General features: G+C 40.6%; 1 protein-coding gene across 2 annotated transcripts in view; it reads left to right on the top strand.

Moving 5' to 3' along the window:
* The window catches only part of MRPS9 (mitochondrial ribosomal protein S9), a 115184-nt gene that overhangs the window by 85830 nt on the left and 14324 nt on the right, over positions 1–15030 (top strand). The window lies entirely within an intron of this gene.

Genomic DNA, 15030 nt, shown 5'->3' with positions numbered 1-15030 from the left:
ATTCTGTATGTATCTAATACTGTGTTTCTATTTAATATTGCTTACTGGCTTTGGTGTGAAACAGTTGGACCCTATGTCAAGTTTTTATTGTTACTTGTGTCCCTATTGAGGAGGTGTACCCCTCTGTTTATCCTGGTGACCACTGTCACCGAAACAGTGGCACAAAATGCTACATTTCAGGCTTGTTACCAAAAGCAGAGGTGAGTGTAGTTCTTCAAGTGGGGACACCTGTTCAGTGATATCTGTATTGCACTCAGTTTGGGTAGATGTCCTTGCACTTCCTATTGCATATCCAGAACAGGTGAATTTCTGCAAAGTAGCACACATGACAAAAAATAAGCTGGAATTTTGTTTTAACCCTTCCCACCCTGAAAATACATACACCTCAAGTCTAGGGTAACAGAATTTGGGGGGGAGGATCTGGGGGTGAGATATTTATATATATATTTGATTGGCTTTTAAAATGATTTTATACTTTCCCAGTAACAAGTATACATGAGGATCCCTGACTTGTTGCTTGTTGCTGTGTCATTGACTCAGAGAATATTAAAGCCATTGGTTCAGCAAGACAACCAGGCAATTAGCATTTTTATTGTGTCCTAATAGATGCTGAGGATCTACTGTAGAGTAAGTCCTCATTCACACCATATATGCATACAAACTGATGGAAAAAAAGCACACAGGTTTGACTTGCATAGAATATTTGGGCTTGTTTACACCCTGTGCAGAAATGTGGGTATTTCTAACGTAGGTCTCTGCAAGACTATGGAAAAAGCCTTGTGGTGCCGCTCCAAGCTGGGAGGCAAAAGAGAGTAACCTCGCTAGTATATGGAGAGAGGGAGCAGCAGTCCAGAATGCTTCCAGTGACTCCGATGCAGTGTGCTCCAACCAGCATTTGCGAGTCCAGTGTGTGTGGGATAGGATGGCCTCAGCTACCACTTTGGCCACACCCTCTGATGCATTTTGCCCTGCCCACCTGGGCTTGGTACCAGGTCAGTAGGTAACAGGCCTAAGGCCCATTCACTTCTGTCAATTTGGGATCACGGGCAGAATCGTTTGGCAATTGCAGCCCATCATGCTTTGTGCATTTGGGTGCCATTATCCTTTAATGGAAGCCCAAACGCGATGCGATTCTGCAGCAAACGTCTCACGACAATCCGCTCCTCAACAAATCAAGTGGAGCTTGTCACCCGAAAAGGAACAGGAGCTTCTTCTCAGGTGACAAATGCACATAGGGCAGGATATTGAAATGCATGGGCTGCCCTATGCGACACACAGAATTGCATTGTGGGAACGCTCGTTCCTACTATGCGATGATGTGAATGGAGCCTTAGGCCTCCTTCACACCATATATACATAAAAGTTGATGAAAAAACATGCAATTTGAATTTGATCACACCAAGATGTTTGCGTTTTTTATGTAGACCTCTGCAAGGACACAAGGAAAACATTTTTTTTTATTTGTGCAATTCACATCCTAACACTGTTGTCCTTTTTTTTTTGCGGAAAAATGTGGAACATAAATTCTTTGCAAGGGTACAAAGAAAAAAAGTTGTGTTCTATGTGCCCTGTTCACAACAGTGTTTGTTGTGAGATTTTTCTGTGCAGAAACCTGCATATATGTTGTAGATTTCAGCACAGAAAAATACGCACATGATATCAATGTTGTGATGTGACTAGGTCACATAGAGAACAGTTGTTTTCTTTGTGCCCTTGCAGAGACAGGTGCTGAAAAATTTACATCTCTGCACATGGTGTGAACAAGACCTAAGAGTTACATGTTTACTAATGAGAAACGTTGCCTAATTCATATTTTTCCTGCTGATGGCTTGTTTATGAATGGTACCCGATAATAAGTAAACAAAACAAAAATACTTCACGTTTATCCAGTGTAATAAAATAAAATCCTATTATTATGGCTTTGAAATTATTGTTGTTTTGAATATCAATTTCCATGCAACTCATAGGATTGATTCAAGGGGTTTTATTTTAGTTTATTTTGCATGTTTTGGTCCGTAGCCATAAAATGGCCTTACAAGTACTTTTTTTTTATTGTAATCTGATAGGTACAGATATCTGCTGAAGCGATGTTTAAAGCTGAACTTCATCCTTACCTTTTTCCCCCCACACTTGTAGCATGTCCTCTCCTGTGTTGAAACTAATTGCTCTCAATTTCCTGTAACCTCACATCTCCACGATGTAATCCTTTGAATCTGCAACAGCTGTCTTGAGGCTTCCTTCATTTCCTCTCTGAACAACTTTAATCAACCGCAATCCCACTCCTTCTGATCCCTCTTCATTGAGCCACCTCCCATAGCCATTAGCTTTCTCTGCCATCAATCATTTTTTTTTTCTCTTTGTCATGTGTGGACATGATTGTCGGGATCCTCCCATAGCTTGCATGGCTCTGCCCTGTCAGCTGATAGCAGGCAATAGCTGACTCTGGGTCACAGTGGAACAAATGTTAATGTACTCCTGTGAGCCTCAAGAGAAGTACAACCAAAAAAGTTTTGGCCATACTTCTTATTTAAAAGCCAAGTGCCTTGACATGATCACCTGATTTCACCCACAGGACTTAGTTGAAGGGCTGCTACATAGTGTCAGGAAAAAACAAGCCTCATTCATTTAAAGTGCACATTTGCCCAGACATTAAACACATACAGTTGTGTTCGAAATAATAGCAGTCAAACATCACTAACCTGATCAATCACTGTTTTTGGTAGAAATGATATTTCTACATGGCAAATAATTTACTAGCAGGTGTAGTAGAGTAATAGAAATCCAACAAACCCAACAGTCATGACATGCATGCTGCTGATTCTGTGTAATTGAATCACTAATTAAAAGGGGCATGTTCAAAATAATAGCAGTGTGGAGTTCTATTAGTGAGGTCATTCATTCTTTGAAAAACAGGTGGCAATTATTGCCCTTATTTAAGGAAGGAAGGCAGCAAATGTTGTACATGCTGGTTACAGTACATTTCTCTCTGAAATTCGGAGGAAAATGGGTCATTCCAGACATTCTTCAGAAGAACAGCGTACCTTGATTAAAAAGTTGATTGGAGAGGGGAAAAAGCGAAAAACTACCATTCGAATGGATAGAAGAATAGCCAAAATGGCAAGGACTCAGCCAACAATCAGCTCCAGGAAGATCAAAGAAGGTCTAAAGTTACCTGTGAGTACTGTTACAATTAGAAGATGCCTATGTGAAGCCAAGCTATCTGCAAGAAGCCCCCGCAAAGTCCCACTGTTGAAATAAAGATGTGCTGAAGAGGTTACAATTTGCCAAAGAGCACATTGACTGGCCTAAAGAGAAATGGCGCAACATTTTGTGGACTGATGAAAGTAAGATTGTTCTTTTTGGGTCTAGTGGCCGGATACAGTTTGTCAGACGACCCCCAAACACTGAATTCAAGCCACAGTACACTGTGAAGACAGTGAAGCATGGTTGCGCAAGCATCATGATATGGGGATGTTTCTCATACTACGGTGTTGGTCCTATTTATCGCATACCAGGGATCATGGATCAGTTTGAATACATCAGAATACTTGAAGAGGTCATGCTGCCTTATGCTGAAGAGGAAATGCCCTTGAAATGGGTGTTCCAACAAGACAACGACCCCAAACACACCAGTAAATGTGCAACATCTTGGTTCCAGACCAACAAGATTGACGTTATGGAGTGGCCAGCCCAATCCCCGGATCTTAACCCAAAAGAAAATGTGTGGGGTGACATCAAAAATGCAGTTTCTGAGGCAAAACCAAGAAATAGAGAAGAACTGTGGAATGTAGTCCAATCATCCTGGGCTGAAATACCTGTTCACAGGTGCCAGAAGTTGGTTGACTCCATGCAACACAGATGTACAGCAGTTCTCAGAAACAGTGCTTATACAACTAAATATTAATGAAGTGATTCAAAGGAAAGCAAAATCTTCAAACATTTTTCAGTTTATATAGTGAATGTTTGAATTTGTAAAGAAGAATACAAACACTGCTATTTTTTTGAACAGTCTAATATTCACTTTTCTTCAATTTGTTTAGAGGAACAACACAAATTTGATATATTTTTCTTCATGTTTTGATTTGGAATATAATGTGTAGTGTTCCCAATGCATTTGTGTGTATGGAAATAAAAGCTATTAGAAGGATTTTGAGCTTTATTCACTTTTTTCAACACACTGCTATTATTCTGAATTCAACTGTACATACAAATAAACACACAACTCATTAACAGACTATGGGCCAGTGTGAATGAAGCCTACCTTAAGCCATGTCAGTAGAAGATAAATATGATTAGTTGCTATGAGTACAACTCTTTGGGGTGGATTAACAAAGACTAAATCATGCTATAAAATGCACCAAATTCTATATGCCTGCCTAATTGGTACGTCCTCCATCAAATAAATGGGAAATGGCAGTGTATTAATTTATCTCAGATTCAGATTACTTTATTAATCCCAAAGGGATGATGGCTGTGCATCAGATTCAAGCACACTGACTCTGCATGCTCCAGAATGTTATTGCAAACCTGAAGGTGTGCATGTTAGAACTGTTTTTCATTAGAGCTATTTTGCTTCTTTCAGACCAGAAAGGTCCGATTGGCTGAACTCCAAACAATCCATTTTATTGAGCTTGAATCAAACCAATACAGACAGTGGAAATATAGTGGGGGACTGGCAGCTAGACGTGGTTCACGCTAAAGACCTCTAGTGTGAAAAGTGTCTACCTGCCAATCCCCGACTGTATTTCCACTCCCTGTATTGGTTTGATTCAAGCTCAATAAAATGGATTGTTTGGAGTGAAGCCAATCGGACCTTTTCTGGTCTCATCAGTGTAGTACACGAGCTGGGCTAGCACCCATAGGAGGAGTTGTGCTTGGATACTGGGAGCCTTTCTACCTTGAGCAGTGGTAAGTATATGTATTTTGCTTTATTATTTTGTCTTAAGTAATCACCAGCACACCATCAATATCAATTGATCCTTTAATTTGCCACCACAGAAGCAACCTTTGGAACCACAGGGAACCTCTTTTTTTCAGGTACTGCTTGCCTGAAGAAGGGGGTTGCCTGTAGCCTCAAAACATCGCTTATGTGGTATGAAATTTAAGATTCACTTTATATTGGAGTGCCAGTGATTACTTTATTTGATGGCTCCATTCGTCTATTTGCTGCAGCACCCACCTGTTGTTTTTTTGGCTGTAAGGAAGGAGCTGAAGTATATTAGTTCATTATTTTGGCACATGCAGTTGGACATTTATAGGTCACATAGCTCTTTTAATGTGATTTGGTGTGGCTGATCCAACACCACATAGAACATTTCTTACACCTTTGTCAATTAATACCAAAACTGACGTGTGTCCCTTTGTTAATTCCCTGTTTTGTACTGTTACATATATTTTTACGTTACTGTAACTTTTTTTAGGTAATTGATTTAGAGATCTGTGAATGAATAAACTACAAGTACATCTGCCACTGCTCTCAGTGGAACATGTATAGTGATTACCGAACTTGTAATCCATTGACATTTCTTTCAGATCTCTAACTGAAAGCTTGTACCTCTATAAAGACTTGGAGCATGAGGAAGAGTGCAGGATCCTTTCCATTGAACCTGTAATCCACTGATCGCAGGTTAATGCTTTCGCTTGGTGGCTGAGGTGGAAATCATGACTTAACCTGCCCACCTCTTCAGCTTGGCCAGTCAGAGGAATCCTTGTAATAGATAGATAGATGAGCATTCAGGCCAACTCTGGCAGCAGACGGGAAGCCGTCTGTACTGCTGCAGAACACAGCTAAGGCTATAATAGTATGATAAAGTGCACACAGCAGCCGCATAGTCATGTAATAGAAATAGTGCAATTGGGCCAGCTTGGCCTAAACCTACTAAAGTCAAATGAAAGCTGGATTTCTACTTTAGGGGCATGTTACAGATGTCACAAACACCTGCAGTATTAAACCCAAAAGCAAACATTTTATTATATTGCAGCTTACCAATTCTTAGATGTGATGGCTGCATTAGTTTTCCTTTTTTTTTTTTTTTTTTTTTAAGTGTTCTTTCCTTTATTTCCACCAGGTGATCTAGCCAGTAACTCTGCTGTTTATCAACAGAACAAGCTTTTCTGCAGATGAAGCAGTTACAGGGTTGGGGCAAACCATTTACTACTAACAGGGGTTCTTACAATGATCAGCTTTTATTTATTTAAAACCTTTATCCCAAAAGGAAAACTTGTTTGCTATACCTGCGAATACCATATTGGCAGGAGTTCAGATTTAATTTGTCAGTGTACCTGGCCAAATTTCCATCCATGTATGGCCAGCTTAATACAGGAGGTGATCACCAGGTAAAAACAGAGGGGAGAGAGCCTAAAAAAAAGAAAACCAATGCAGCCACCTCATCTAATGATTGGTAAGCTGCAACATATTACATTTTTGATTATATGTGTATTACTGCTTTAAGCTTTACAATACAAAAAAAAATATAGAATAAATTCTCACCAGACCTTAGAGATGAGAGCACAAAGTATGTTACATGACACTAAGAAGCTACTTTGGCAATTATGGGTAGAGCTTTGCCATCCTCACAGTATTTATTATGTAGTTTTATACAGTTGCAGGACCTTTCTTTTCACCCTTGACTCTATAAATAAATGTTGTCATTTATATAGTTGTGTTTTACAATATGTCTTCTATGCTCCAGTGACTTGTGGAAGTTTAGTCTGAAGCCAGCTTTAACACAGCTGTGCTTTCCTGGTGCTTATAAATGGCATACAATGTTATGGGTAATATGGTCATACAGACATATTTTGCTGGCCTAGCTCAGCTGGAGTTCTATCTAATGACAGCCTCATTGCTCTTGTCTGTCCTGTGCTCACGGGAGGGTTGGAGTGTAGATAGAAAACTGCTTCCGAGTACTAAATCTGAAAAATATTACAACTCTTACAAGCCATTTACATACAGTTTAGGTCCTTTTTCTAGTCAAGCGTACTAAGGATTATTATCTGCAAACCATCACACTTATTTTATGCACTTTATAAATGTCATAACAGATTTGTATGTGTGTGTGTGGTTTTTTTTTTTGTTTTTTTTGGGCAGATGAACTATTCTTTTTATTTGTTGCTTAGGCTTACGTGTTGTGTGCAATCCCATCACTTACAAGGATCACTAGAGAGGGCCTATTTTGAAGGCGGTGTTGCCTCACTGACTGGATCAGTAAATCATTGCTCCTTTGTTGACAGGGTAGATTTGCAGTATTGCTGTCAGTGAGTGTTACCAATGAGGGAGCCACAAAGTGCAAATAAGTAGTTTCTCTGCCGTCTCTAGCAATACTGTTGCTGGCGAGTTGACACGAGCGACAGGATTGCGAGTGAGACAGAGGCCTTAAATTAAAGGTTAGTAAAATGTTTTTATTGTGTTTTTAGACAGTGTGCAAGTGTGATCAATGAGGGAGGAAGAACAAACTGGGGTAAGGGGATCTGAGCCCAAATTGGGGCTTTAAACACATGTAGCTCAGCCCCCTTAACAAAATCTCTAGCAATTAATTGTCCGGCATGCGATTGCTACATAACAAATGGCTCCTTGTGATTTTTTTTAAATACTGTTTGTTTTTCCAGCCACAATGCCCCTGGTACACCAAGAGTATGTCATAGTTGCCTAGGTAGACTGCAAATGATGTGAAAGTGTTTAGAGCAGTTGTGTTATTTCTGTCAAGACATAGTTATTTAGTTAAAAATGATATACTATATCAAAGTGCTAAAGTAGTATTAAACCCAAAAGCAAACCTTTATTATATTGTAGCTTACTAATTTTTTAGATGTGATGACTGCATTTGTTTTCTTTTTTTGTTTTCTTTTATTTTCACCTGGTGATCTGGCCAGTAAGTCTGCTGTTTTCAACAGAACTATCTGTCCTGCAAATGTATCAGTGTGGAGACAAACCATATACCACTGACAGAGGTACTTTCATTGATCAGCCTGTTGAGCGATCAGCCGATTTATTCATGTAAAACCTTTATCCCAAAAGAAACAAAACTTTTTTTTAACTGCAGCGTGCTGGAGTTTGGCATGTAAAACTTGAAGGTTTGACATTAAATTTTCACCACATATTGGTAACAACCCATGCAATCCATACATACAAAGAAACCAATACAAATAAGTTCAGAAATCAAGTTACGTGTAGTAAAACGGAATGACACTGGGAAAAGTATTGAAAACATGAAGAAAGGGAGGTGCAAAAAAGGCACGGAAAGCCAAAATATCAGCTGAAATCTATCAGTAATTCGAAGGCAATCCTGCTCCTTGTCAGTGCAAATTAATATCAGCTGGTTCAACCTCAAATGATGGCCTATAAAAAGGTCTCATTACCAAGGTGTCAAACGAGAAACATTTCATGATGGGTAAAAGCAGAGAGCTCTCTCAAGACCTTTGCAACCTTATTGTTGCAAAACATACTGATGCATTGGTTACAGAAGGATTTCTAAACTTCTGCATGTTCCACTGAGCACTGTTGGGGCCATAATCCAAAAGTGGAAAGAACATCATTTCACCATAAACCAGCCATGACCAGGTGTTCCTCGCATGATTTCTGACAGGAGTGAAAAGAATTATCAGAAGAGTTGCCCAAGAACCAAGGACTACTTGAACTACTTTCATGTCATTGAAGGAAGGATGAATGGAAAAATGTGATGAAAAGATGAAATGAGACATTTCAACAAGTCAGTGATCCCAAACACAAAGCCAAGGAAACTCACTTGGTTTCAAAGAGAGAAAATAAAGCTGCTCGAATGGTCCAGCCATTTCCCATAGAAAATATATGGAAAGAACTAAAGATCAGAGTTCATAGAAGAGGCCCACAGAACCTTCAAGATTTGAAGACTATGTGGAAGAATGGGCCAAAATCACACCTGTTTAATAAATGTGACTACTTTCTCCATACAGGAAGTGTCTTGAAGCTGTCATTACCAACAAAGCATTTTGTACAAAGCGTTAAATAAATTTCAGTTAGCGTGTTCAATACTTTTCCCTGTCTCATTACATTTTATTACACATAACTTAATATCTGAACTTATTTGTTTTGGTTTCCTTGTATGTATGGATTGCATGGGTTGTTACCGAAATGTGGTAAAAATTTCATGTCAATAGCACCTTTAGAAATTATATTTACCGAGGAAAATAGTGACGTGTTCAATACTTATTTTACCTACTGTAAATGCCTAAACATCCCATATATCCTAAATTTTCTGGGACTAGCAATCCCTTTTTATTTTTCTACTTTCTTTAGCTTCTTTTCAAGAAATAAAAGAAAATCTCAACAGACAAGCAGTTTGAAATAATTAGGAAACTGTTAAACTGCTATTGTACTGACTGCAGAGATCCAATATACACATCTAATAAAATATAGTTTGTAGCTCCAGCACTCTGGACACATGGTATTTCTTGGAAAATTGCTCATTATAGCCAGCTTACTGGGCACAGCTGAAGAATTGCAATCCAGTGGTGGTTTTACTAATCATTTTATCGGGACAGGCTTTTGAGGTCTACCCCTTTCTTCTTTATCGAAGAAGTAATGGTACCAGTATCATTCTAGGACCAACCCCTCAAAAGTCTTAAAAAAAAAAAAACTGCTGTAGAACTGTACCTGGACATTTCCAGTGAGCATCTTGTCAGCACAAAGGCAGGGGGCAGTGTTTGCAAGTGAACTGCCATGATTTGATCCTTAGACAAGATCCCAGTGTTTGTTCATTGCCCTAGTATAATTAGCTGTGGTCTGGCAAACAGAAATAGCAGCAACGGCTAGTTGCAGAGCTGAGCCTGTAAGTTTAAAGAAATCATCTCATATTTTCTGTCAGCAGAAACTTTAATTGAAGGAACATTCTATATATATGCACAGTAAGATGTTGAAGACAGCAGGGTCTACTAGGTCTTAACAAATTCCTTCAGATTCTCAATGAGAGTTCTGGTCCTCATGATAGCCTCATTGGAGGTAGTACCCTTTCATCTATTTCATTCAAGGCCTCTCTATCGCAACATCTTGTTGGTCTGGGACAAGCACACTCTTTATCACTCTACCTCCCTATGCCCCTCTCTAACAAAGCAAAGAATTCTATAGTTTTACTCCAGCCTTGACAAAGGGGAGAAATTGCTACCACACCCATGGAGGGTTGATAACAATAGATGCTATTCTCACAGGCTGGAGAAGAGTGTGTCAAATCTTCATAGTTAGGGAACATGGTCAACCAAGGAAGCCAAACATCCTATCAACATCCTGAAGCTCAGAGCAAAAAAAAAAAAAAAAAAAACGCTCACTATCACTAGTTTAATTATCTGACCCCCCCCCCCCCCCTTCTTCAGGGCCACCTGATCAAGTTACATTGAAGTACTGTCATGGCTGTTTCCTATATCAACCACTAAGGGGATACTGAGAGTCAGGCAGCCTTGATGGAAGTAAGTTTGATCATCTCATGTGTAGAAAAACACTGTCCAGCCCTTTCTGCTATTCACATTCCAGAAGTGGACAGTTGGAAGGTGGATTACCACACAATCAAGGGGAATGGGCCCTTCATCCTGATATTATCAATCCCTTATGTTAGAAATTGGGGGACTCCAGATGTGAACATCCTGGGCTTCAGGGACGACAAGAAGTTACCCTGTTTGTAGCCAGGGCTGAGGACCCTCTAGCACTGCTATTGGACTCCTCTGATAATTCCCTGGACTCTGTTTCAGCTAATATATGCCTTTCCTTCAATACAAATTTTGCACTGACTGCTCTGCAAAGAGAAGAATACAGTGATTTGCCATTGCACCAAACTGACCCAGGAGAACCTGGTACACAGACACACTTTATTGCCAAAAGTATTGGGACACCCCTCCAAACCATTGGATTAAGGTGTTCTAATCACCTCCATGGCCACAGGTGCATAAAATCAAGCACCTAGGCTTGTAGACTGCTTCTACAAACATTTATGAAAGAATGGATTGCTCTCAGGAGCTCATTGAATTCAAGCGTGGTACCTTGATAGGTTGCCACCTGTGCAATAAGTCTATCTGTGAAATTTTCCTTGCTACTAAGTATTCCACAGTCAACTGATAGTGGTATTATAACAAAGTAGAAGCAACTGGGAACAACAGCAACACAGACACAAAGTGGTAGGCCACGTAAAATGACAGAGCGGGGTCAGCGCATGCTGAAGCGCACGGTGCACACAAGTCACCAACTGTCTGCAGAGTCAATAGCTAAAGACCTCCAAACGTTGTGTGGCCTTCAGATTAGCACAACAACAGTGTGTAGAGAGCTTCATGGAATGGTTTTCCATGGCTGAGCAGCTGCATCCAAGACTTACATCACCAAGTGCAATGCAAAGCGTCGGATTCATTGGTGTAAAGCACTCCACCACTGGACTCTAGAGCAGTGGAGACGTGTTCCCTGGAATAACAAATCAAGCTTCTCTGTCTGGCAATCCGATGGACGTGTCTGGGTTTGGCGGTTGCCGGGAGAACAGTACTTGCCTGACTGCATTATGCCAAGTGTAAAGTTTGGTGTAGGGGGAATTATGGTGTGGGGTTGTTTTTCAGGGATTGGGCTTGGCCCCTTAGTTGCAGTGAAGGGAACTAAAGATGTCAGCATACCAAGACATTTTGGACAATTTCATGCTCGCAACTTTGTGGGAACAGTTTGGGAATGGCCCCTTCCTATTCCAACATGACTGCACACAAAGCAAGGTCTGTAGAGACATGGATGAGCGAGTTGAGGATGGAAGAACTTGACTGGTCTGCACAGAGTGCAACCCGATAGAACACCTTTTGGGATGAATTAGAGCGGAGACTGCAAGCCAGGCCTTCATGTCTGACATCAGTGCCTGACCTCACAAATGCACTTCTGGAAGAATGGTCAAGCATTCCCATAGACATACCCCTAAGCCATGTGGACAGCCTTCCCAGAAGAGTTGAAGCTGTTATAGCTGCAAAGGGTGGGCCAACTCAATAATGAACCCTATGGACGAAGACTAGGATGCCATTACATTTCATGTGCGTTTAAAGTAGCTGTGCACTGAAATGGAAATTCTTGGACCGAAAATGCAGGATGCATTTGGCCATAAACCAATACCGAAATGGACTGTTTTCTTTGACTTTTTAATTAATATGATGAATTTAAATGAATATGCATTTATTTTCAACACCTTTCGGCCAATAGGCTGCTATCACACTGAGCAGTTTTTGCAGCACTCTTGCATTTAAAAAAAAAAGGCACAAGAAAAGCTGAAGAAAAATGCATCCCTTTAAATTCAATGTATGTCTCCACACTGGTCTGCTGCGCTTCGTTTGCGATATTAAAAATCTAATTTGCAGCATATTTGGTGCATATTTGGCAAGTTTAAAAAAAAAAAAAAAAAAAAACACACCTCCCCTTTGACTGGTTCACACCAATCCGTATTTTTTTTAGTTTAGGGCTTTTTGCAAAAAGCACTACAGTCCATTTAACATGGTGTCCTATTGGACATGTTCATGTTTATGCTTTTTTGAACTGCTGCACTTTTGAAGAGGGTCAGGGACTTTTTTAAACGCAAAATGTTGCACTTTTGGTTCAATGGAGACTGCAGAAAATGCATGTGGTGCATTTTTGGCGCATTTGCACAAGTTTGCTATGTTTTTGATGCATTTTGTGGTTTTAATCTGCCCAGCAACAAGTTGGCCCAAAAAAAGAAAAAAAAATTTAAAAAGTGAAGCGCATCAAAAAACGAGTCAAAAACACGTGCGAAATTACAAAACGCACTGCAAAATGGACAACCGCAAACTGCATTGGTGTGAACCAAGTCTGAAATGCATTGAAAAGGCATCAAAAACACACGTGTTGCGTTTTTAATGCGCTTTTGTGTTTTTATTCTGCCTCGCAACAAGTTGGCCAAAAAATAAAAAAAGCATCAAAAATGCATCAAAAACACAAAAAGCACTGCAAACAGACAAAACGCAAACTGCATTGGTGTTAATCAGACCTGAAATAGTTTTAAATTGCAGCAAAAATACAATCGTGTTGCGTTTTGATGTGTTTTTTTTGCGTCACATGAAAAATGCACCCTAAACACGGCAAAATCACGTGTTTTCGGCAGCCGTTAGCACTTTTTTTTTTCTTATCTGCAAAATGCCAATAACACTATTTTCGGCCGATACACTTCAGCCTCTGGTATTTCGGTGCATCGCTAGTGTAAAGGTATATATAGTATACTTAACCTGCTGTGAAACAATCCCTGGCCTCTTCCAAACAGGACAGATCTTTTGTTTTAGGGCCCCCTGTTCCATTCTTCTTTTCAGTCACTGGCTTTAATGGCCCTGCTGTTGAAAAACCCAATTGTTGGGGGAACAAAACTGTCAATCGCAGCCTGTAAGAAGAGAGCAGGGATGGGGCCGAGCTACCTGTCGAACACAGAGCATGACTTGAGATTGAGCCTGCATGAGTGCCCCCACAAACAAGCAGCTTGCTATGGGGGCACTCAGCAAGGGGTAGGAGCCAGGAGAGGAGGAGGAACCCCAGAAGAGGAGGATCAGGGTTGCTCTGTGCAAAACCATTGGAAACAGGGTTGTGTGTTTGTTATAAAAAAAAAAAAAAGGGACAGATTTCTTCCTTTTTGTTCCAAAAACACTGGCTTCATTTTCCCTGTACAAACCATTTTTCGAGGTGTTTCTCAGATCAGAGCACCCTTACAGAATCCTGTGCTTCATAGGGATCTTAATTTGGTTCTCTGCTCTGCAGACAAACCCTTTCAACCCATCAGGAAACTCTCTATGGATAATCTTTCCTACAAAGTGACCCCCTTTGTGGCTATCATGTCTGTCTTTGAACTAGCGTCTCTCTTTTAAGGAGCCATTCCTGATCCAAAGTAGTCCTGATTTACCTAGGGTGGTATCTAACTTCCACCTTAATGATGACGTAGTATTACTCTCTAGAGCACCCCAAAGAGATTCCTCTCCAGTTTATCTAAAAGCCACAGCTTCTGTAAGACAGACATATTATCTCTTTGTATTGTCATCAGGGCCTCACAATGTTCATGCTGTATCGAAATCCACTATTGCAAGGTGGATAAGGCAACTCATCTTGAGAGTGTACACTCTGACCACTTTCAGACAGGGTGAACTCCATCCTGATCAGCAGGGAATTAGCTCATAGATCCCCTGCTTATCTGAGCAGAGCGGCAGATGACACTTCCATGTCTGCTCAGTTTATGCAGAGTGGACACAGACTGAGCCCACTCTGCTCTATGGGCAGCCTGGTGTAAACAGACTCTGCTGTCTGTTTATACCCGCCTACTCTTCAGTATGATCTGGTCCACCTAAATGGAACAGGATGGATCCCATTCCGTTTGGACCCAGAGGTAGGCCAGTGTAAATGGGTAAAGTCAATTTACACCCGCCTGTCCATAGGGGTGAATGGACTATCTAATTAGGTCAGCATGAAAAAAACTGACAGATGGACTTGACTGGACCACAGTGTGAAAGGGGCCTAAAAGGATAACACACCTTCAGCACTCCTACAGATTTCTGGGTGTTTCCAGAGCATTCCAACATCAAGCATCTATTGCCAAGTCTTTCAAGGCTGCCATCTGGTTTTCAATTGATACCTTCTCAAAGTTCTACCATGTGGATGTGTATGCTCATGTGAATCTAGCTTTTGGCAAGTCGCAGCACTCTGACTCATTCGCAAGAGTCCTACAGTAGCACTCTGAGTTGAGTCTGTTGACCCTTTTTTTATTGTTGCGCCTGTTTTCACAGTTTACCTTGTTGATGTCCACTCTTCTTATTTATTGTATTCAGGACATCCCAGGTTCTATGAATTTCCAGCCTATGACCTGTGCTTTATGTTTATGATCAGAGGAATTTTGATTTGCCAGTAAATTCCATATCTTGGAGTTCAGTACAGCTCACCCTTCCCTCTGCTTCTGTTACTCTGCATTGCTTGCTAAAAAAACGGAGGGCTCACAGAGTGGGGTAGGGTTATGAGGGTGTGGCCAGGGGGGGTGTCAAGCAAAGCTTTGCCAGTGTCCAGTCACC

The sequence above is a fragment of the Staurois parvus genome, unplaced genomic scaffold, assembly GCF_062004578.1.
Source record: "Staurois parvus isolate SC_StPar_1 unplaced genomic scaffold, SC_StPar_1.0 ptg000262l, whole genome shotgun sequence".
NCBI classification, from domain to species: Eukaryota; Metazoa; Chordata; class Amphibia; order Anura; family Ranidae; genus Staurois; species Staurois parvus.
Note: the sequence above shows the minus strand (reverse complement) of the source record. Positions and strands in the feature narration are given on the sequence as shown.